Source organism: Bubalus bubalis, chromosome 10, assembly GCF_019923935.1.
Source record: "Bubalus bubalis isolate 160015118507 breed Murrah chromosome 10, NDDB_SH_1, whole genome shotgun sequence".
Classification (NCBI taxonomy): Eukaryota; Metazoa; Chordata; class Mammalia; order Artiodactyla; family Bovidae; genus Bubalus; species Bubalus bubalis.
This window is the reverse complement of record NC_059166.1, coordinates 345,543-368,279: the sequence shown is the minus strand read 5'-3', so window position 1 is coordinate 368,279 and position 22,737 is coordinate 345,543. Positions and strand designations below refer to the sequence as shown.

The following is a 22,737-nucleotide window of genomic DNA, read 5'->3' as shown; positions in this document are numbered from 1 at the left end:
GACACTTAGGAACACTCATCCAGAGGGCCCCGAAGGCCTGTGAGAAGGGCCAGCCCCGCAGGCAGCCCGCGGGACTCAGTCCATCACACCCAACTCCCGGACCCTGGGTCAGAGTGAGGCAGAGGAGTGGCCCCAAGGGGCCCCGAGGCCCGCCAGGCCCCGCCTGGGCTGAGGGTGGACACTCCCCAGTAGAGTGGAGGGGAGGCTGAGGCCATGGTCAGTCTGCCAGCCACCTGATAAGTCTGGGTGGTTGTCTCCCTAGGGGTGAGGAAGCAGGGCTCCAGGTCCAGTCCTGAAGGTGACAGTCACACCCAGGGCCAGCCTTCCCAGTGGAAAGACGGACGATCTGTGCCTGCTTCCTCCCGAGCTCCTGACCCAAGTCATGGCCCCTGCAGGGACTCTGCCGACAGGGAGCAGGCAGAGCAAGGCTGCGAGAGCCCGCCCATCCAGCGCCCCCTCTCCTCAGCCCACGCTGCTGAGGGCTCCCTGCTCCATGGGGTTGTGAGGGCGCTGACCACGTGTCTGTCTGCGGCTCTGGCCCCGGGTGTCACACACCCCCCCGAGCAGGCGGGGCACCCCGGATGCCAGCGTGCAGACACCTCACCTGCAGGACCTCGCTCCCACCACCGACTGTAGCCAAGTTCATAGAATCTGGGACCCACTTCTTTTTCATCAGTTTAGACTTGACTGTAAACTTGAATATACATCCTTGGAACTGTCTACAAATGAAGGATTGAGGTCAATTTGAAAACAGAAAGTCCATTGTTTCCTTTTGGATAAAAGTGTGACTGTCTTAGGCTGCTGAACTTTTAAAAATCGCTCCTTGCATCCCATCAGCACATTGATGACATTTCTCAGCTACGACTGTTACTGAAGTAAAACGGAAACCAGGGGCGTCCAGCCGCTCCCACGGTGGTGCCAGCAGCAGAGGCAGTGGGAAGCCCATCTGTCTCACGGAGATGCTGCGGCACGCGGCGTGGCATGGGTACACGCGGCCGTCCCTTCCCGTGGTTCTGGGAAGAGCAGAGTACGGAGAAGTGACTCCACACCTTCAGTGGCACCCAGGAGTCTACGCAAATTCTTCTCTGTTGTCATATGTTTACTTTTGCTTTGATTTCACCATTTGAAACATAATTTTACGTCTGTTGAATATAAGAATAAAATTGGGGGGTGTATTTTCAAGTGCTCGTATTTTTATTTCTGCAGTACGTCACTTTTGTCATATTTTACACCAGTATCAACCGACAGGAAACAGAAGCGCTCAGCCCTCCTTGCAGGCGGTGCTGACCTTGTGAGGGTGGCCCTAGGGGAGGCCGGGAGGCCGGGGGCCCATGGGGACCAGCGGTCCGGATCCGGGCTGCGAGCTTTTGTTCAGAGCCGAGGGGACACGGCTCCGGGACCTGCACCTGGGAAGCCAGGGCAGGTTCCTCCTTGAGTCTCAGGAGTGATGCCGCCCCCCCACCCCCGCCGTGACCTGAGTGTCAAGGGCCCTATAGCCACGACCACCTTCCCTCTTCTGCACTGGGTCCGGCAGCCACACCTCCCACAGGGCCGCTCAGACCGAACCTCCAGGACGCTGCCCACTTGCCGAGGACACAACCCAGCCTCTCGGCCTGAGGCCCCAGCCCCAGAAGCAGCCCTGCACGGCTGGGCCAGGGGCCGGGGCTGGGGAAAGACGGAGGCTTCTTAGGCTGCCTTCCAAGGCCACGCGGGGCGTACCTGGGACGTGAGAGGGGGCGCTGCCCCGGAGGAGGGACGGGGGGCGGGGAGCCCTATGGTCCAACCACAGCCCTGCATGGCCAGCGGGGACACGGCCCAGAGCCCACAGCCCAGCGACTACGCCAGAGCCAGCCCGCAGCCTCCGAGGAGGACGCCGATGGCGGAGGGGCAGCCCCGTCTCCGGGCGCGGCTCTCACGGAGCGCCTGTGAGAGAGTGGGCGGCCTCGCTGCACAGATGGCTCTTTGTCCCCCTGACACCTGCCATCTGCTTGTTTGTCTAAATGATGCTGGAGGGGCAGGGGACTCCCAATCTGCTGCCCAGCCCCTCCCGCTCACTGCGACCTCCTGACCCCTGGGCCCACAGGTCCACAGAGTTTGTTCCTCCAGCCCCGGGACTCTTCCTCCTCATCCCAGCCCCTCCCGGGGGAGGGGAGGGGGAAGGGGGAGGGGAGAGGGGAGGGGAGAGGGGAGGGGAGGGGGGAGAGGGGAGGGGAGGCGAGGGGGAAGGGGAGGGGAGGGGGAGGCAGGGGGACTGAGGGGGCAGAGAGCGCTGGGCCCTCCTCTCCGGGCCAGGCTGGAAGCTGATTTGCAAGTGTGTCCCTCACACCCACTAAAGGAAGTGTTCGCCCATGAAGAGTCCCCCCCGGAGTCAGTGTGGGAACCCCTCGGTCTGGGGGCTGTCCAGGGGGCTGGGGAGTGGGGGCTCAGGTCTGTGAGGGGAGTCCAGTGTTAAAGTGGTGGAGAGTGGATCCAGGTCCAAGAATGTGCCCTTGGGTCACTGGGAGCCTTCCAGAGCCTGAGCCCTGCTGCTGGGGGGCTGCTGAGCCAGAAACCGCCCGGCGTGTGGGAGGTCGGGCTCCGGGCTGGGGGGGTGCGGGCTGGGGGCTGGGGGCGGGCAAAGTGCGGGCTGGGGCAGACCCAGGGGAGCTGAGCGACCCCAGAACCCTGAGCCCCCAGAAGGCCTAGCCAGACGCAGCTGGGCTGCCAAGCTCAGGCAGCATCTACAGGGCTCAGAACCACCAGGGCACTGGCCAGTCCCCAGCTCAGGCTCTAGGTGACCCTGGGGACGGAGGCCCCCACTCACACTGCCTCCCTGCAGTCTGCCCCTGACCAACACAGACGGCTCACCCACAGTGTCTTCTGAGTAAAGGCCAAGGCCTGCGTGTCAGGAGCGGGTGGCCGCCGTGACCTGGTGAGGACCGGGTGGGCACAGCTGTGGGACTTCAGGAGGACGCAGGCTGGCCGTGCCACATTCCAGCAAAATAGGCTCCAGTTTCTCTCCTGGGCCCTCAGGGAGAAGCGCTGCAGTGAGCAGCTGACCAGGGAGGCCTGAGTGACCTGCAGGGGCCCTGCAGGCTGAGGCTGGGGACAGGGCCTCCCCTGCACAGGTGGGCTCCAGAGCCCAGCGCTCAGCAGCTGCACCAGACTCACTCGTCCTGGTCACCAGCCAGGCAGGCCCGTCTGCCTCACTATCAGACCCATCCCGTGGAGGACCGTGGGAGTCTCGGGCCACCTGTAGCAGGACAGTGATCGTGCCAGGCCAGGCGGGCAGAGCAGTGGCGTCCTCACAGGGGCAGCAAGTCCACCTGCAGAGGACGCGGATCTCACAGCCATCCTGGCTCCGTGGGGCTCTCATGGAGACTGTGTGGGGCGGAGGCGGGACGTTTCCAGGACGGGCGGCGTCTTCGACCCAGAGCTCCAGACGAGCCGGGCTGGCAGCCTGCAATCTCTGGTTTGAGGGCTGGCTCTCAGGAGACATTTCCTCCCACAAAATGAGGCTTAAATAACTCATGAATTGTGTGGCCACAGAATTCTCAGGGTCAATTTAACAGCAAAGGGCAAACTTCCGTGGACAGCAGTGAGGTTTAGGACAGGCCGCTCCAACCAGGAAGGACTCTCACGGCAGCACGTGAACAGTCTGAGGAGGCTGCAGACCATGTGGGCATGGCCAAAGCTTGGGCCTCTATGCGCAGCCCTCGGTCTGGAGATGCTAGAAAAGGCTCACTTGCGGAGCCGCGCGCCCTCACACCTGCCTCCGCTTCTGGCATAAAAGCGACAGGCCGCCCTTTACCAGATTCCTCGGTGGACTGAAAGCGCGTGGCCCGTGTTTGGATCGTGTGGACGTGAGGAGGGCCAGGCACCTCTATGTGCGGGTCGTGGACTTCGACCCTCCCCACGCCCAGAGCCCTGGGAGGCAGCCTGCTCCCCCTCCCTCCTGCGCGGTGCTCCTGGGGGTCAGGCGGCCCTTGGGGAGGAGCCGGGACACCGGCTGGGGTCCACCTCCACGTGTAGCTGAATGTTCACAACGTACACGGCATTCGTGTTACCAGACGTGGGTGGTGGAGGTGGAATTAGGCAACAACCCCAGAGGGACAACCCTGGGTTCCACGTAGGACTCCAAGAACTAGAGACGAGCCCCCATGGAGAAGAAGCAAGATGGTGCCCGGTGGGGGCGAGGGGGGCATGTCCATCGGGGGTGCCCTGACCGGCGCTCAGGGTGGGAGACGGCCAGCAGAAGGGAGGGAGCCTTCCACAGAGGAGAGGGCGGAGAGTGGCCCCTGCCGGCCTGGACTCGGGGAGGAGCTGGCCCTCAATCTAAGACTTGCTCATGGGCTCCCTGGAGGGAGGGGCGCGCAGACGTCTCTGGAAAGTGAGCGGGTCTGAGTGAGCAGCCCAGACGCCCTCCCGTCCAGGGAACAGCCCGGGCTCAGTGTTCTCCTACGTGGTGTTTTCAGTTAATCACACACCTTGAAATAATCCCGAGGATAGAGTTCAGTGCTTCCCAAGGCCCCAGAGTTCTGGGAAAGCACACACCTCAGCTCGAGACATTATGAGCGATGTGCCGGAAGATTCACCGATTGGGACATCGGCTGCGTCTGCTCCCCTCCTGCCAAGAAATCGGCCCAGCACGGAAGCCGACGTTTGGGCAAACCCTCCAAAGTTTCGTTCCTTCCCGAGCTAGGGTCTGGGGTCTACCAGGCACCCCAGCTGGCCGTCCTGCAGCATCCTGACTCCGTCCTCCGCTAAATGTTTCAAAGTAAAACACGTCTGTGAGGCCTTTCTGCAGCACAGACCGCCCAAATCACAGGCTGCCGCATTTAGCTGTCCTGAAAACACAAGGCTGTTCTGGGGAAGGCTGAGGGCAGCCCCTCTCTGCTTCACACGCACGCAGTGAATGCAGTCCCAGAGGCGCGGCGCAGCCCTGGCTGTAAACAGAGGACGCGACCTACGTTCAGAGGACACCCCAGACACCCCGTTCCCCCAGGTCCCCACTCGGTCCTCACCCCTGACCCCCTCCTCCTCACCCCTGACCCCCTCCTCCTCAGGGGTCACCCACAACGGGCGTCCCCCTGACCCGGCCGCCCTCACCAGCTGTCCAGACCACCTCCTGAGCCACTGCTCCCGTCCGCTCGGCTCCCACCATCTTCTGAGTCCCTCTAGCACATTTACAGCCTTTTTTCTCTCTGTCCCATGTCCCAGTCGAGAGCCAGGATCCTGTTAACACACAGCCTTGCGCTGCACCCGAACCGCAAGTCCGTCCAATGAATGTGTGTTGAACAAAAGACTTAAGTAATGACCCCACGTCCCCTCCTTGTCTTCTTATGAAACCTTTCTTTACCCAATAATAAAAGACATGTGGATTAAGATGTTTCTTGAATTTTCCGTTCCCGGCCTCTCGCAAGGTCATTGTTCTGGGTTTGCCTGACCTACTTTTCTTCTCAGACTGGAGACTGAAGGGTGTGAAGGCTATTGTAGGGACATGGCCATGAATTAATCTTCCCATTTGAAGAAAAGAGACCCCTACTAAATTAAAATGTTTAAGAGATTGCTGATGACAGGGACAATACCATTAACCTCATCTCTGCTTTTCAATTCTTTCCAACTGTCTTTACACTAATCACTTAAATTTACAGATCAATAGGGTGCATTTCACATAGAAAACCACAAAAGGAGCGTGGTCTGTGCCACACACCAGGGACGGCTGTGGGGAGCAGTGAGGAGCAGGCAGGAAGCCCTGGGTGAGGGCCGGGGCTGGCCTGAGGGAGCGAGACCACGAGACATGGACCGGGGGCTGCCCTGAAGGGCAGATCGAGTGAGGGCTTCTCGAGAGTGAGCTCGGGGACGCCCCACTGACGACCTGTCCCCCAAGAACTGCATCCGCAGGCCTGGGTCTCCTCCGGGACCTGTCAGAAGGACCACAAAATCACATGCTCGGGGAACTTACACTCTCCTTAGAGAGAAAGACAAAAGTGCAGGGAGCAGGAAGGGACAGAGGGGACAGAAGGGGATAGGAGGGGAGAGGAGGGGACAGGAGGGGACACTGCGGTCTCACACACGCATCAAGATGAACTGAGTGGAGCAGAGTCGTGCAGAAAGGGCGGGTGGAGCAGAGTGCTTAGAGCTCCCCGGGGAGGGGCAGACACAGAGCCTAGGGGTCCAGCAGGATGATGGTTCGCTGCACGTCCAGGTTGGGTCCTGACAGTACACACCAATGACCAGCATATGGGGGCTCCGGCCCTTGGGACCCTGAGCCTCCACAGAGGCCAATTCTAGCAGCGAGCTTGAGAGGTCGGGGAGACCTTTAAAGCGAAAGAGGGGTATCGTGGAGCCAGTGGAGACACGAGGAAGAGGAGAATGCTCTGTGGGGACGCCAGGGTGCAGACTTGGGGCTGGGGTGGGCGGGCGGCCCCCGGGAACAAGAGGGGGGTCAGTCAGAAGCAGGAGAGGACCCCCTCCCACCCCAGAGCCTGGAGACCCCTCAGTCAGAAGCAGGAGAGAACCACCCCCGCCCCAGAGCCTGGAGATGTCTCAGTCAGAAGCAGGACCCCTCACCACCCAGAGCCTAGGGGCGCCTCCGTCAGAAGCAGGGGAGGAGACCCTCAGGGTCGGCCTCGCCTGGAGGGGCCGCAGGTCCCGGGTGGAGGCTACAGGCAAGGCGCCCGTCCACCGCGGCCTCCCCCAGTTTCTGGCATGCCCTACAGTTCGTCTCTGTGGCCTTGGATCTGGATCTGTGGTCCGGGTGGCCCGGCCAGCCAGGCCTGACCCCGTGAGCGGGGCGTCTGCGACAACCTCCCCTGGCTCCTATCTGGGGTCCCTGGGGTTCTAGGCGCCCTTGTGCTCCTCCTCAGCTCTTGCCGGTCAGAGAGCCCCCCGGGCTGCAGACACCAGGTGCCCCTCTGGCTGTAGGTGAGGTCTCCCTGGGCAGTCACAGCATGGCTGAAACGGGCCCCACCATCGGGCAGCAGGTGCCATCTCCCTCCAACCCTGTCCACGTCCTGCAGTTTTATTAAAAAGGAGGATCTCAAATCTGTAGGGGAAAAAATCTGCTCTCGAGAGGCTGTGCCGCTTGGGACCTGGACCCCAGAGAGACCTCCCAGAGGTATTCAGGGTTCGTAGGGAGTGGACAGCGGCCACAGCTGACCTGTCCATCTACCAGACGAAACTTTCTGAAAGAAAATATTACTCTGAGCAGTTTAAATCTGTTCCTCACACTTCTGCCGGAATGAATTCCCTGTGACGCTCGGGTTGTGCAGGAAAGCTGGGAATCAAGGGAGAGGATTCAGGGAAAAGGTGGGTGTGTGCCCCTCCCCCCACGTGCCAGCTGACCCTGTTTGCACGGATATTTTCTGGTTTGTATCTACAAACAAAAATCGTAATATCAGTCAGTTGTTTAAAGCAACTCAACACAGGAAAATTTTAGCCAAGAAGCCCAAGTAAGAAAACTGATTACATGCAATTTTATAAACATTAAAAACATCACAGTGTATGTTTTCAAAGGACTTATGGGTATATCCATCGTGTGCCCAAACATTTGTGTAAAACTGCTTTTGATTAATTTATGAGTCACTTTAAAGACCCTTAAGGATCCAAATACGAAAGTGTTTTAGTCATGATTCATTTTTAGTCAATGTTGGGGTTAATTCTTCAGAACCAGTTCTTAATAATTGCTCACAAATTGGAAGACATCCTCTGAAGAATAAAACTTTATTGACAGTAAAGATGAGAAAGCTTCAGAGGACTCTGAAGGCAGTTCCTAGAGGGGACTTCTAAACAAGGAAAAAAACATAAGAAACTGATAAAAAGCAAGTAAGAAAACAGCAGGATAGTGGGTTGAATGTATTCTACAATTACGTGAAACAGAGCAAACCAAAATCTACGTATAGAAGACGGCTGGCGATACATAATTGTTAGCTTTCTGTGTCGTGAATCACGGCTGGCTTTTCTCCTTCTGTCTTACTGTAATTTTCTACAATTGGTTTAACGCAGGTATGCAACTTTTGCATTGGAAAAACTGAATTTTGTTTACAAGTAAAACAGCTCAATTTAAAAACCAGCTGTAACGGGTGTTTATTTTTCACTATCTCCCCTCCTCACTTGAAAACAAAGTTGGCCTGCTTTCTCTGGTCATGAGGGTGCCGGTGTCCTTCTCAGGGAGGATTGTTAAAACACCCTTCTTATTTCAGATGGTCAGTCTCTGGACAATCGCATCGGCCTCTGTTGAGAGCTGTGGCTGCTCTGAGCACCTGGGACCCTCGAGGTTTCCTCGTTCTGAACTGCCAGGAGTCAAACTGACTCCACTGCCCAGCCCCCTCCTCAGACCACGTCAGCGTCCCCTCCACCTGGGAAGCTTGCTTCATCTGCGACTGTAATTCATCCTCGAAATCTCATCTGAACACAAGCTTCCCTGGAAAACAGAGCACAACACAGCAGATAGAAGGGCTGCAGGCCCCCGCCTGCACTCCGGGCACCCTGGTTTTCTGTGGTCAGACGGTGGGGCCCTCTCTCCGTGGTGCTGAGCTCTGGAGCGGATGTGGCACAGACCAAGGAGCCCGGTTTCCCGTCCGAGGCACTGCGTCCAGACGCAGCGAAGGGCAGCTTCACCCCCTGGGGACGCTTGCTGCTTCCCCATGGGCTGGGCTCCTCAGGGCAAACCTTTACAGAGGGCCTAGGGGCCCCGAGCCGGCCCAGCTAAACCCCAGTCAGCGCTGCTGAAAGCCCAGTTTTCCAGTTCCAAGTACTTGGAAGCATCTGTTCATGGCTGGCTCCCCAGAGCTTGACGTCAGGTACCGTCATGTCTTTTAATCTGAGGGGGAACCATATCCCTCTCCCTGATGTCCGTGAGACGGGGCAGTTTTTAGACACTTACAGGCTGTCGGAATTTCTGGTTTTGTAAACTGTTTATCTTGATCTGGCCTCTTCTCTGCTGTGCGAACCTTGTCTCTGCTGTATAGGAAGCCTTCCTCTCCTGACCCTTCTGGATCCCTGGTCCCTCGTACACTTTGCTGACCTCACTCTGGCTACACGAGCCTGTGCCATCCACACAGCCTCCTCCACCAGGTTCCATTTCCCCACCTGAGTTTTCTGTGCCATTTAAGAAGGTGTTCCCTGCCCCCAGGACTACAAAAACGCTCTCCTTTTCTCCCTGGCTCTTGAATTCTTGTCTTCTCTGCTTTGGTCTCGCCTCTTTGTGGAATCTGATTTTGTAAATGGTGTAGTTGGGGGTTTGGGGGCATGCAGTCCTCTGTGCCGTCTGAAAACCCTCGTCCTCGGTGCGGGAGCAGCCGGGGGTCTGTGAGCTGCTGCCCCTGCTCGGCCTCAGAAACGTCTCTCAGGCTTCCTCCCGGGTCCCCTGCACCTGCTCCTGTCCACCTGCTGGCGAGACCACCCTCAGCAGCCCGCTTGAATTCCCACACCCCCGCAGCCCCACACTCGCACTGAGACCCCTTCCTCGGGAGGCAGAGCGCTCCCTGGCCCCACCCTGGGGACAGACACGGTCAGGTCCCCTGCTGTGGGAACAGCTCCTGAAACAGGACAGAACCCGTGTCCTGAGAGGGGCCGCATGGCACTCGGGACGGACCGCCCTGTGTGGCGCTTGCCCCCCGCCCGCCAGAGAGTCTGCCAGGTGGCACCGGCGTGGTCTCTCCAGGGGTGTCCCTGGTGGGCAACCCTGGGCTCTGCCCTTCACCCCCACCCCTGTGTCCCCAGTGGGCGACCCTGGGCTCTCTCCTGTGAAGTCACACTGAGTTGGAGCCGCCGAAGATGGACACTGGGGCTGCTCTCCAGCCATGCTTCATTTTGATTTTGCTGCCTTTGGGGGACAGCTAGTCTTTAACTAGGGGTGCATGTCACACCCGTCACAGCCCCGCTTGTCCAGAAGGGACAGTGGCTTCCTGCCCCTGCTCAGGAGGGGGGGCATTCAGGGGCCCCCCCTGCCAGCCTGGGCTCCCCTGCTGGCGGTGACCCCACCCTGCTCCAGCTCCGGCGTGGGCTCCCCTCTGCGGGCCGCCCTCCCAGACAGCATCCTCCCTGGGCCCTCGCCCCCGGCCACTGGCATGCGCGGGGCAGGCGCCTTGGGGCCGCTGCAGAGACAGTCCGAGCTCCTCCTGCAGCCGCAGCGGGCGGATCCCCCTGCCCCATGGGGCTTAGGTGTCTGCTGCGTCCCCATGGGCCCCCTGGGCCGGTGCCCGTCGTGGCCTGAGCGCTGTGTCCCCACGCCTCGTCCACGGGCAGCTTGAGCCACATGCGAGCAGGACGCCTGCCCTGTGACCTGGCAATGGGGTGGCCCCACAGCTGAGACTCCCACGAGGACTCCTGGGTGGCGGCTCTGCTCAGCGCGGACCAGACCCTGGGCAGAACCGCGACCCACTGGGTCTGTCCCGGCTGCTTCCAAGGACCTCACCTTCTGTTGGAGGCCCTGCTCTGGCCACAGCGGGCCAGCCCACCTCCAGCCGGTCCCCCACTCGCCACTCCTCATTTCCAAGCTTGCCCACACCCGCCGTGCCCGCCCAGTGCCTGGCACACAGCAGCTTCCACAAACCGGGCCCTCACCTGACCGCCCCTTCCCACTGAGACCTCGCGGTCACCCTTCCAGTTAGGCACATGGCCCCGAATGGCCAGCCTGCACCTCAAACACCCCTGTGGTCCAAGCACTGGAGGGGCAACTGCCTGCTCCCGGCTGCCCCACTGACCGCTGAGAATGAGACCCAGGAGGGGCAGCTCCGTGCCCAGGTCTTTAGCACTTTGGGGGCTAGACAGAGCTGGGGAGGGAGACCGCCCTGGGACCCAGCAGATGACCGAGCCAAGGGCCCTTCACTCCAGACAGACTAGAGCTCCACGTGAGCCTGTCAGATGGAGGGCCCACAGACGGTCACTAAAAGGAGGAGTCTAGACCCTCCTGAGAGGACTGACCCAGGCTTGGTCTGCCTGGAGGCCCAGGCGCTCCTGGGAGGACTGACCCGGGCTTGGTCTGCCTGGAGGCCCAGGCGCTCCTGGGAGGACTGACCCGGGCTTGGTCTGCACTGGAGGCCTGGGCGCTCCTGGGAGGACTGGCCTGGGCTTGCTCTGCACTGGAGGCCCGGGCGCTCCTGGGAGGACTGACCAGGGCTTGGTCTGCACTGGAGGCCTGGGCGCTCCTGGGAGGACTGACCCGGGCTTGCTCTGCACTGGAGGCCCGGGCGCTCCTGGGAGGACTGACCCGGGCTTGGTCTGCACTGGAGGCCTGGGCGCTCCTGGGAGGACTGACCCGGGCTTGGTCTGCACTGGAGGCCTGGGCGCTCCTGGGAGGACTGGCCTGGGCTTGGTCTGCACTGGAGGCCCGGGCGCTCCTGGGAGGACTGGCCTGGGCTTGCTCTGCACTGGAGGCCCGGGCGCTCCCAGGGGCCTGTCGAGTACTGTGTGCTTCATGCTCTACTGAAAGCCACTGCGTGAACCGAGAGTGACAGAGATACGACAGGCTTTAAGGAATCGGGGTCTCGGGCTCCTCTGCGCTTTGTTCAGTGTGGCTTTTACTCCTGCTTTCTATGTCTGTGTCACCAACCGCCCCCAACTTGGAGGCACTTCTGTGTCAGGAGTCTGGGCTCAGCTGGGCCCTTGCTCACAAGGCTCCTGGGGTGGAAGGCCTCTCCCAGGTCACCTCTGCAGGATGGGAGCCCGGCTCCTCGATGGCCGGAGCTGGGCCCCTGGAGGTCATCTCCCCACTCCTGCAGGGTCTCAGGGCAGAGGAGCACGGGCCAGCCCACACTGTTGGTGAGGGGATCCAGCCAGGAGCTGGGTTCAGGGATATCCACCCGGCCTCCTCAAGGACGCAGACTCGGAGCGGAATGGGCAGGTGGACCTGGCCGGGGGCTGGCCTGGGAGACCCCATCTTGGGGCTACAAGATCCCGGCCCGGCGTGGTTTCTGCACCAGAGGCTCTGGGGTGCATCGACTCTGCTGTCCTGTGGAACAGTGGACAGACTGTCCACAGCTGCCCCAGAGGCAATGGCTTTTCTCTAAATCTTTAATTCTCCCTTCTGAGCAGACAGCCCGTCTTCCAGGGTTTCTTCTGCATTCTTAGAAACGGCACCAGGAGGGCTTCCTCCTGAGCTCCTACCTCTGGGTCCAGCCTGAAGTTACCGCTTTGCTCTTAGCCTGGACCCCGGCCCCACGGAGGCCCCATCTGAGCCGCCGTGCCCTCCGACCAGCCAGCCGGGCCCTGTGGCCAATGTGCCCGCCCGGCTCTCTGCAGCCGCCCCGCCTGCAGGTCCCTCTGGCACTTCCCACCCATCAGGATTTCTCTGCTGACATTCTTCGGGTTCAAACATGAATTCTGCTCCCTGCCGCCTGGCATTCTTATCGTGGCTTTCCTGCCTGTGAGTGTGGTTTTTTCCAGCTCTCCCACCTATGCTGATTGTCCTGAGCAGGAAGTAGACTTTCTTACTCTTCCGTTATCGGCTTTGCCATCACGCTGGCCTTTTTCCTGTTCTGAACAAAGTTGACCACATCCCCACTGCCCTGCTGTTACAAAGTTAATTGCAACCTTTAACATCAAACAATCTGAAAAAACACACCTTCTTCATTTTCTGCTCCACACATCCGTCCTTCTCTGTGAAAATATTACGACGTTTGGTTCCCTCCTTTCCCTTCTTGGCTCTTGTGAGCTGGGGGCCTTGGCTCCAACCGCAGCTTCTTGGCTTGCTCCCGACTCACTCCACTTCAGCCTGTCTCCATGCTGACCAAAGCCTCTTCTCAAAACACCAACGGCCAAATAAAAGCCCTCTGCCCGTGGGCTGGGCACTGACGCCTGCCGCAGAGGGTTCTCTGGGGAGCAGCCACCGCTGGCAGATGGGAGCATGAGAGATGTACGGGGGTGCCTGTGAAAAACAAAAGTGGGGTGGGGGCAGGATTGGACCAGACCTGCCGCAGCCCTTCCAACCTAGCCCTAACTCTAGCCCTAACCCTAACCCTAACCCTAGCCCTAACCCTAACCCTAACCCTAGCCCTAACCCTAACCCTAGCCTTAAACCTAACCCTAACCCTAACCCTAGCCCTAACCCTAACCCTAACCCTAGCCCTAACCCTAACCCTAGCCCTAACCCTAACCCTAGCCCTAACCCTAACCCTAACCCTAGCCCTAACCCTAACCCTAACCCTAGCCCTAACCCTAACCCTAACCCTAGCCCTAACCCTAACCCTAACCCTAGCCCTAGCCCTAACTTCCAACCTAGCGGGGCTCCTGGGGTCAGTGGTGCTGCTGCGACCCCGAGTTGCAGCTAAGCCCATGGCTCCAGATTGAGGGAGGGACATCCTTGCAGCTGGGCCCAGACTTTCAGGAGCTCCATTTCCAGGGAGAAGCACCATATAGACCCAGGGCACAGCTGGGGACCAGGGAGCTGACCAGCTGGAGCTGCTGCACATCCACAGGAAGCTGTGGGCCCCTGCATCCTCCCAAAGCCCACCCCAGAGACCCTAAGAGCCTCCCAAGTGCATATGGAGCAGTCGGCAGCCCAGAACTGGACAGGTCTGTGGCCCCAAGACCAGAGCCAGGAGGGACAAGACGAGGTTCAGACCAGGGAGCCCCACACTCACCCCAGCCCAGACGTAGGGGGTGGGTCCTCATCCCTCCAGAGAGCAGGCTGTGAACTGACAGGGAGACTGGCCCATGTCAGCCTGGCCTGGCCTTGGCGGGGTGGTCCCTGTGGCTGGATGGTGCTCACACTGTCTCCCTGCCAGCCTGGTGCTCTGCATTGCAGGGACCCACATCCTGAGTCTCAGGGTGAAGCTGGGCCTCACCTTCTGCCCGGCTGCCCGGAGTGCGGCCAGTGGACCCAAGCGCAGCCCATCCTCACCCTGGGTTCTCGAAAGAGGCCTTCCCTGTCAGCCTAACCCCTTGGGACTGCAGCTTCAGCCAGACGCCAGGCCCCTACGGTGACCACACGTTCATCACCACAAACCGCAGACTTGGGAAACACACACACACCCTCGCGGGCCCTCCCAGAAGACCAAGCGCCTGGCGCACAAGACCGCACCTGCGCGCTCCGGCGAGACCACCGCCTCCCGCTCCTCATGCCCCACCACGAGCCTCTGCATCTCCTCTCTCTACCCAAGGGAGAGGCTGTGTGAGCTGACTTTTCCAGCACTTCCCAGGGTCGTCCGGCCAGTCCGAGTGGACCGTGTTCTGGTCAGCAGGGTGGACCTGTGGCAGGTGGGTGGGGGACGCCTGGGGTCAGCTGTGAGCCTGGGTGGGGCTCTGTTTTAAACCAGCACCCGACCTCTCGAATGGAAATCAACGACGTTCAGGCAATCCGATGTTTACAGAGCCCCTAACACGGCGTTCCCATATTTTATACCACATCACCGCTCTCTCTGAGGAAGGTTTTTCTAACAAGGATTCAGAGGCTCAGGTGGCTGAGTGGCCCGAGGGCCAGGGTTTGCCCTGGACATTCACTGCCCTTCCTGACCCCAGGCTGGGTGCCCTGCACATGCCGCACTCCAGCAGTCCTGACTTAGGGGACGGGTCCTGCCTTGGATACAGAGGCTAAACCCCCCTGGCCAGGTGAACCCCTCTCACCAGGTAGCAGGTTGTCCCACCTCAGCACAGTGCTGCCCAGAAATGGCTGCACAACCCACTCCCACCAGGCGGTCCTTCCCGAGAGCTGCCAGGACCAGAAGCCCCTGAGGCCCCCGGCACGACGCCCGTGGCCGCTCCCCAGAGGCCAGTGCTCGCCCCAGCACCCCAGCCCGAGTCCAGCGTCCAGTCTGCATCTCGCAGGAGCCATAAACTTACATCCAGGGGCCTGTGCTCCTCCCGTCCTGGAGACCGTCCTGATTAAGGTGTGTGCTCCCCTGAGACCCCTGGGAGCAGGGGTCCTTTCTGCCTCCTCGGACGGCTGGGCCCCAGGCATCCCTGCTTGTGGCCACACCAGCTGACGTCACCTCCAAGGTCACAGGGCCTGCCCCGTGCCTCTTCCCCTGTCTCTGACGGCACCAGTCATTAGATTCAGGCCTCTGGGGTGATCTCATCGCCAGACCCTTAACCACGTTTGCAAAGACCTTCTTCCTGAGTGAGCTCCTACTCACGAGCACAACAGGCTTGGGTCAGGCCGCTGCACCCTTCTCCAGGCACCCCCAGAGCACTTCCCACCTGTGGGTCTGAGTGCCCCCCGCAGTGGGACCCTCCCTGCTTTCCAACCTCTAGCCTCCTTTCAAGATGGCGACTGGAAGAAAATGTACAACCTAGAATTTGAGGATTATATTTTATCTGGGGACACACTGAGGACTCGAGCCTGGCAAGACAGCCCCTCGGAGGCTCTTAGGGGCTGCTCCAGAAAGGCAAGGCGGACGCGGGAGCCGGGGTATGTGGGAGCTTTTGTGTCAAAAGCAGGTGGTCAAACATCAGAAGATTGGGGTTGGTTATGGAAAGCCAGACATCACAGGGCAATGAGCTTATGCTGCTCCGTGCGCAGGGAGCTGCGGGAGTCAGGCCTAGTTGGTGGCTCCTTTCACGGGTTCCTCAGCTGTCTGGACGCACGGCTCCATGGTGTAACGGTTAGCACTTTGGACTCTGAATCCAGCGATCCGAGTTCATGTCTCAGTGGAACCTGCCAACCTTTTCACTTTCACTTTTTCTGCTTCCCTGGTGGCTCAGACGGTAAAGCGTCTGCCTGCAAAGCGGGAGACCTGGCTTCAACCCCTGGGTTGGGAAGATTCCCTGGAGAAGGAAATGGCAACCCACTCCCGTGGATGGAGGAGGCTGGTGGGCTACAGTCCGTGTGGTCACAGAGAGTCAGACACGACTGGGCGACTTCACTTTCACTTTCAGCTGTTTGGGGCCAGCACCCCACTTTTCTCCGTCTGAGTGCCCTCAGGGTGCATGGCTGAGGCCGGCGGCAGCATTGTTTATGTGTTGATGTGGCAAGTGCCATTCTTATCCACAAAGACCTGACTGGAGTGGATATGATCATGGTAAAACGCCTACTCTGTTACGACTAGGGACCTCGGACTCTTTAATCAATAGAAACTGATAAGAGGCCAGACGTGGAACTCGGGCAGGTCTTTCCTGGGGCTCCTGCTATAGCAAGAGGAGCAAGGACAAGACAAGGTGCTCCTGCACACCTCCTGGGGAGCAGGGTATGAGCACGCCTCCTGGGGAGCAGGGTATGAGCACGCCTCCTGGGGAGCGGGGTATGAGCACACCTCCTGGGAGCGGGGTATGAGCACACCTCCTGGGGAGCGGGGTATGAGTTGGTTCTTCATGAGGTGAGGCTGGGGGCGGGCCCAGGGGGCAGGCCAGCGGGGTGGCTTAGGCCTTCTGTCCCCAGCCCTCTGGAGGTGCTGCTCGCAAGGATCAGGGACAGGACCCTGCTTTTGCTCTCAGAACCTCGGGAGTGGAGGTTGGTTTTCAGCCTTTTTGTGTCTTGTTGCTCAAGGTTCACTGCACAGGCACCCAGTTGTTTTGTCCCTCATAGTTTCTCTGCATCTGCTGCTCAGGAAACCTTTGTCCAAGTGGGACAGAGGGGCTCAGACCCCAGGCTGTCTCAAAACCATGAGCTCCTGCTTAGTCCAGGTATGGGGCTAAGTCTGCAGAAGTCGTCTCCGTGAGTGCCTGTGAGACTCCACGTTTTCCAGAAATCTGAGGCTTGAGCAGGTTTGGTGGCTTCCTTATCGTCCCATTAGAAGGCGACTCACACTGCTAAGCCCAGGAGCCCAAACCACCAGGCCTTCAATGTTTCATGGATGGTGTCTTAACTGCACGTCTCACTCACCAAAATCTAACCAGCTCTGATGAAGAAACAGAAACACAAATCCCTCCTGCTCTGCACAGGCAGCAACGAAACAGGCTTTATTCTGACTTTAAACCCTGTCAGGCCGGGGCTTCTCTGTCTGACCTACTGGGAGCCGGGGTCTGAAGGCTGCTGGTGCCGTGGGCCAAGGGGCCGGGCGGGCCAACGCTGCGGGTGTGTCCTGTCTGTGCTGCTAGCAGGGACCCCGGAGGGCCCACTGCAGCCTGCAGGGTGAGCTGAGAGGAGAGGTGGCCTTACTCTCTGTGCCTCTGCAGGGAGTCCTGGCCTCATGGGCTCCTTCCCCGCCTGCCTCTGTCCACCCCGCAGCGCTGGCTTTGGTTAGGGCTCAGGATTCACCCACGGGCTTAGAGGCTCATGAAAGTGAGTGACTTGCTCTGGGAATCCTAACTAATCCTGAACAGTCGCTGTGACTTGGCAGCCCTGGGAGCCCCTCCCTGACTTTCCTCTGCAATCAGCCTTCCGTTTCCCCTTGGCTCGGGCAGATTGGCTGAGGGAAGCCGGTCTCTGGACAGAGGGCCTCCTCGTTCCTCTTCCCTCCCAGCCCCCATTCACAGCCAGCTATGCTGGCAGCTCCATGCGGCCCTTGCTGCTGCACGGGTTGGCACGAACCCTACAGAACTCCAGAGGGTGACGAAGCAACAGACCCCTCCCCTGGGTCACCCGAGAGCCCCCTCCCTCACACCTGGGTCACCCCAGAGCCTGGTCATCACCCTATGACCAGAAAACCACTGGGATGGGGTGATGGGGACACCACTGTGGGCCAAATCCAGCCAGGATTGTCATTTGGGGCCCTGGAGCTCCCCAGGGCTCTGGTGGAGCCCCTGGGGTTGAAGGGCCCAGATGCAGAGATAACCGATCACTCTAGGACACCTGTACTGGTCGCCTCACCCACAAAATGGCATTTGGTCACCAATCAGCTCATCGTCAGTGGATGTTACAAATGCAGGTGCTAGTTGCCTTGTTTCCAGATGAGGTCCAAAAAGCCAGAGGACTGACCTTGACTGGTCAGTGCAAGGCTGAGGGTCAGACGGTTGGCCGGCACCGTTGGCCTTGATCCTCCTGGTGGAAACACCTGTTGTGGGGCAGAGGTGTCCGTCCTGTTCAAAACCACAGATGCAGGCGTCCCCTACACAGCCCAGAACCAGGAAGCAACTGCGAGGACCCTCCTGAAGTCTTTCCTCTGCTCGCCCCTCTGCCTTCAGGATCCAGCCAGCCCCCAAGAGACCCTAGACAGAGGCAGCAGAAGCCCACCTGGGACTAGCAGCCCTGGACTCCCCGGGAGACTGTGAGGCAGGAGGGGGTCAGCTCCCGGGCCTGGACACAGACAGGACAGGGGCCGAGGGAGGGGCTCTGGGGTGGCCCAGGTGAGGGGTGGAGGGAGGGGCTCTGGGGTGGCCCAGAGGAGGACCCCGAGGGAGGGGGATCTGGGGTGGCCCAGGTGAGGGGTGGAGGGAGGGGCTCTGGGGTGGCCCAGGTGGGGGGTGGAGGGAGGGGCCGAGGGTTCAGGTCACCAGCCCATTTGTCACCTCTGTGATGCCCGGGGTTGCCTCCTGCCGATGTCCAGTCTCAGGAGCTCCCTCAGTCCTTTTGCCCCTTGACCTGCTCTTTCTGGAGGTGGCCTTCACCCCGGGACTCAGGTCCCGGTGTCTGGACTGTGCCTGGTCGGGTGGAGAGACCTCCAGCTGACCTCCCGGAGGCCCTGCCTCTCAGGCCTGCAGTGGTTGCTTGGATGGTCATCAGGCCTCTGCCAGGGCTGCCCCTGCATCTCCGCCTGCCCCCAGCTCTGTGACTCCATCCTGGATCCCTACATGGAGTTGAGGCCCAGCTGCAGGAGACCCGCTGGAAAGAGGTCGCACTTCCCCAACCCCCAGCATCTCCGTGTTGGGCCATATCCTCTGGTTCAGTTGGTGTCATCCCGGCTCTGATGTCACAGGTGATCCCTCCCTAAGGCGGAGTGTAGTAGGGCACAAGCCCCACTGGGGTGCTTGTGGCTGTGTGCGTGTTTACACGGCTCCTGCCCTTCTGGAGATGAGAGACTGTTTCACACATGGGACCTGTGTGGAGAAAACCCACACTGGCCTCCATCTTATCCAGAATAAACCGGGGGTGGGGTTGAATGAATGCAAGGCCCGCAGGGTTACTTGGGGACCCTGCAGGCACACTGGGGACACCCAGAACCTGCCCCCTCCCCAGCCTGTGGCCCTCTCCCCCAGCCTCAGGAGCCTCAAGGAGGCAGGCCCAGGGACGGGGGGCCCCTCCAGGCTCTGCTCCCCCAGGAGGCTGCCCAGCTCTGGGCCCTCCTTTGACTCCAGGGACTGGCCGAGCTCCCACAGGCTTCTCTCCACGGGACCTGGGTGGGGATTTCTGACATCACCTAGGCTCCTCGTCTGCGGTCTGCCTGGCTTACACCTGCAGGTTAGCGCCAGGCATCACCCCGTAGTCAGGTCACCCCGCGTGTGGACAGAACAGCCTCAGTACATGGCCAGCCAGAGCCTCTGAGGCGCGGTCTCCTCACCGGCGGGGAGGCAGCCCTGAACTCTCATGGATCCCGAGATGCAGGCTGGGGCGGGCTTATGCCCTGGTCTGCAAGCTCACCACCTCCCTTCTCAGCCCGGAGCCATCTCCAGCCGTCTCCCTGCTCTTCCAAGGGAGCCTGGGGTGGAGGCTAATCACAGGCCCTTGTCTGCGGAGCATTCATGAAGCGATGAACAATTACTGCACTTGAAGGAACCCTATCATCAACCAAAGGAAAAGACTATTTTTCTGTAGCATGTGAATTCAGCTTTTATGACTAAATGACTACTTAAATCTTAAAACTCTAATCATTACCATTTGCTTCCTAAAAATAACTGTCTCCCAAGTCCATATTTAGAACAGAAAACACTGCGCTTGGAATGCTTCTGCTGCCCCAGGAAGGCGCCTGTTCCCAGAGCCCTGCGTCCCTGCTGGCCCTTAACCCCTTCCTGCCCATGAACGAGCCCAGTTTGCTCTTCCGTGAATCCAGACAAGGAGACAGAGTCCTACAGCCGCTCAGATGAGGACCAGCAGACAGAGGACACTCGGGCAGATGCTGGGCCTCCCTGGGCCTCCATCCTGCAGGGCAACACAGGGGCCCTTGTGCTACTTGCGGCCACGTGCCCTGTCGGGGGGGGTGAGCTCCCGAGGGCAGGGAGGGGGCTTCCCATCCTTGACGCTGGTGGGGAGGGGTGCAGAGGGGCCCACACAAAGGCTCCTCCCCCTCCAGAGTGTGTTCCGTGGACGCGAGAGCAGGTGAGTGTGCGAGGCTTTTGGCGTAAGGGCACATACACCCGTCCTCTGGGCATGCTTTCTTCTTGCTCACAGCCGCTTGGAGTAATGCCTGACACCTGACGTTCTTCCAGGAAACAGAACAAACGCTGACTCAGACCCAGTGACTCAGTCCTCTCTGGAACTGGCCTCAGCAGAGTCTGCACCTTCCTGGCAGCTTGGAGGAAGCCCCAGGGGCCCAGGGCCCACCTGAGCGGCGGGCTGAGGTTGGGGTGAGAGGGGGAGGCTGCTGCCCTTGCCCAGATGCACGGCTGCACACTGGCTGTCGGGGATCAGGCTGCCTGCCAGTCCCGTGCAGAAGGCCTTCGGGAACGTGGAGGCTCTCACCCAGAGGAATCAGCAGGGGCCGGAGCTTCCCTGGCTCTTCCCACCACTCCCGGAACACCAGGCGTTTCCATGAGTTTCTGCGGTCCTTGCAAACTGGAGGGCCTGCCACGGCCCCTCGGGATGGGGGTAGAGACTTAAGACTGTGGGTAAGAGACAGAGAATCCTCATGCTAAGATGGCCTTTTCTTGTCAGGGTGCCTCAAGCCCCTCCCCACCAGCGAGGCAGAGGCCACACCTGCACACACACACACCCGTAAGGAGCATGGTCCTTACACACTCGCCCCTGCTCCCCAGGGAGACACATGCCTCCCCAGCCTTCTCATCACACAGCTTACCTGGAAAGGCAGGGCCAGAGCTTCACCGAGGACTGTCTTGGCACCAAGGTGCTCGTCAAGTCCTCATTTTCAATTCCGTAGTGACATATAGAAAAGATCTGAAGGCATAGCAAGGGAGCTGCGGGTTAAAGGAATTGAATGGTGCCCTTGGGCTCTCACACACGTGTGTGCCATTGTGGAAGCACGCTTACCAACCTGGAAAACTGATCAAAATATACTTTGAAGTGAAAAAACGGGCAACAAGTTTATACAAGAGGCTTCCACTTTGGAGAGGGAGGGGTGTACATGTGAGCACAAGAAATGAAGCAAAGCGAGGCCAGTAGCTCCTTAGGGAGATGGGCTTTGGAGTGATTTCTAGCATCTATGTTTGCTTATCTTTGCTGTGTATGCTAGCAAAGTTTAGGGAAATGCATCATTCTGGAAGAAATGGGTAAACAGGTGAATGTCTTTAAAGACAGAATGCTGTTCCCACACAGGATAGAGCCATGGCCCTGAGGAGCTGGGGTATCGGGCCTGCCCCTGCCGGGCATCTCACCCTCTTCTGTGCTGACTGGCAGAGTCCACGGTCCACCCTGAAGAGCCTGAGAAAGAGACGGTGGCAGCGGTCAATCACGCGTGGCCACTCAGGACATCCTGCTGTTCCACTGTTCCTTATGTTCACTGACAGTCATCACCACGTTCTGACCTCAGAAGCTCGGTCACAGCTGCCTGCAGCCCTCGCAGAGATGGGCATCTCCTAGTTCCCTTCCCAGCTGCCCACCAGTCTGGACAGAAATGTCAAGAATCTAACCGAATGTTCTTCCAGGTCCGAAGGCTCATTGCCCAAGTGCCAACAGTAGTTTGACCTGATCCCAGAATCATAGCCCAGGACTGAGAAGAAATTTCCCTGAAGAGTGAAGTGAGGAGGCAAAAACTTCACTGGGAAACCCTAGGAATATTAACAAGGGTGGAAATGCCATCGAGAATTTGACCAAGTTACAACTGCCCTGTTACTTCTGTGAAGTTTTGAGAGCAGAGGGGAGGAAGGAGGGGGCGAGAGGGAGGCCCTGGGCACCCCCCGCCGGCCTCTCACCCCAGCCCTGCCTGCTCCCACAGGGCCGATCCGGTCACTGTGTCCAAGCTCCCCTTCCAGCAGCCGTCACCCGCAGAGTTCAGACCATCCAAGTCCCGTTGGGATGGGATCGTGGGCACTTTCCTGACCGAGCAGCGGGCACTGCACCCCCTTCAGCCCTCAGCCCGCAGGTGCAGGCCAGGCTCACCTCCTGTAAGTCCCACAGGAGGGTTCACGGCGTCCGTCTTCCCAAAACCCTTCAGGGCTCCCACCGCCTGCTCCCACCGTGCGTTCCGCTCCTCACTCTTCTCGCAGGAGCACCTTCCGCCTCCTCTGCTGCTGTGCAGGCCTGGCTGCCCCTGAAGCCCTGCGAGGCTCCCGTAGCACCGGGCGCCTCCCCGCTCAGTCCCGCCTCCTCCTCCTGCCATGGCAGCAGCATGCGGGTTCAGAGACCACTGAATTTAGCTCCTGTAACTCTGTCTTTCCCTGTCTAATGATTTTCAGATTATAAATTCCTAGAAGAGAAAGACACACAGGAAGGAAATCTCAAAACAAAAGTGTGAAGTGACGGGGGGGGGCGTGACCAGTGGAGAAGCCACAACAGTGGCTGACCAGCCACAAGAAAGAGCAAACATTTACGTCTTGTGCAAAGCCAGTTTTCTACGAAAGTGCTGAGAGAATACAGTTGGATGTCCTGAAATAAAGATGAGCTTCTGTGAAGACTGAGAGAAGGACGGAGGTGCTGGGGGAGGGCCTGGGGCCAGCAGGGACCCCGACCATTGTCAGGTCAAGCACCCGGTTTGATCCCATTGTTCACAAGCCTGCCCTTTGCCTTTGTTTCCAGGTCAATAAGTAAGGGTATGAGGTGGGGGGTGGGGAGCGGAAGGGCGCGGATGCTGAGAGCTCCAGCCTGCAGGCCTGGGGGCTGTGGCCTCGGGA

At 59.6% G+C, this 22,737-nt stretch overlaps 1 long non-coding RNA gene across 2 annotated transcripts; it reads right to left on the bottom strand.

Annotated features, from left to right (window-relative positions):
* Positions 1-19,098: 19,098 nt before the first annotated feature.
* LOC123327623 lies at positions 19,099-22,291 on the bottom strand. Of its 2 annotated transcripts, XR_006542215.2 has the most exons (3): positions 22,007-22,291; positions 20,748-21,328; positions 19,099-20,553 (listed from the first exon to the last, which is right to left on the bottom strand). It is a non-coding gene; the product is annotated as an uncharacterized LOC123327623 (long non-coding RNA). The 2 variants fall into 2 exon arrangements; XR_006542214.2 differs by having other exon boundaries at positions 20,748-22,291.
* Between the last annotated feature and the right edge of the window lie 446 nt (positions 22,292-22,737).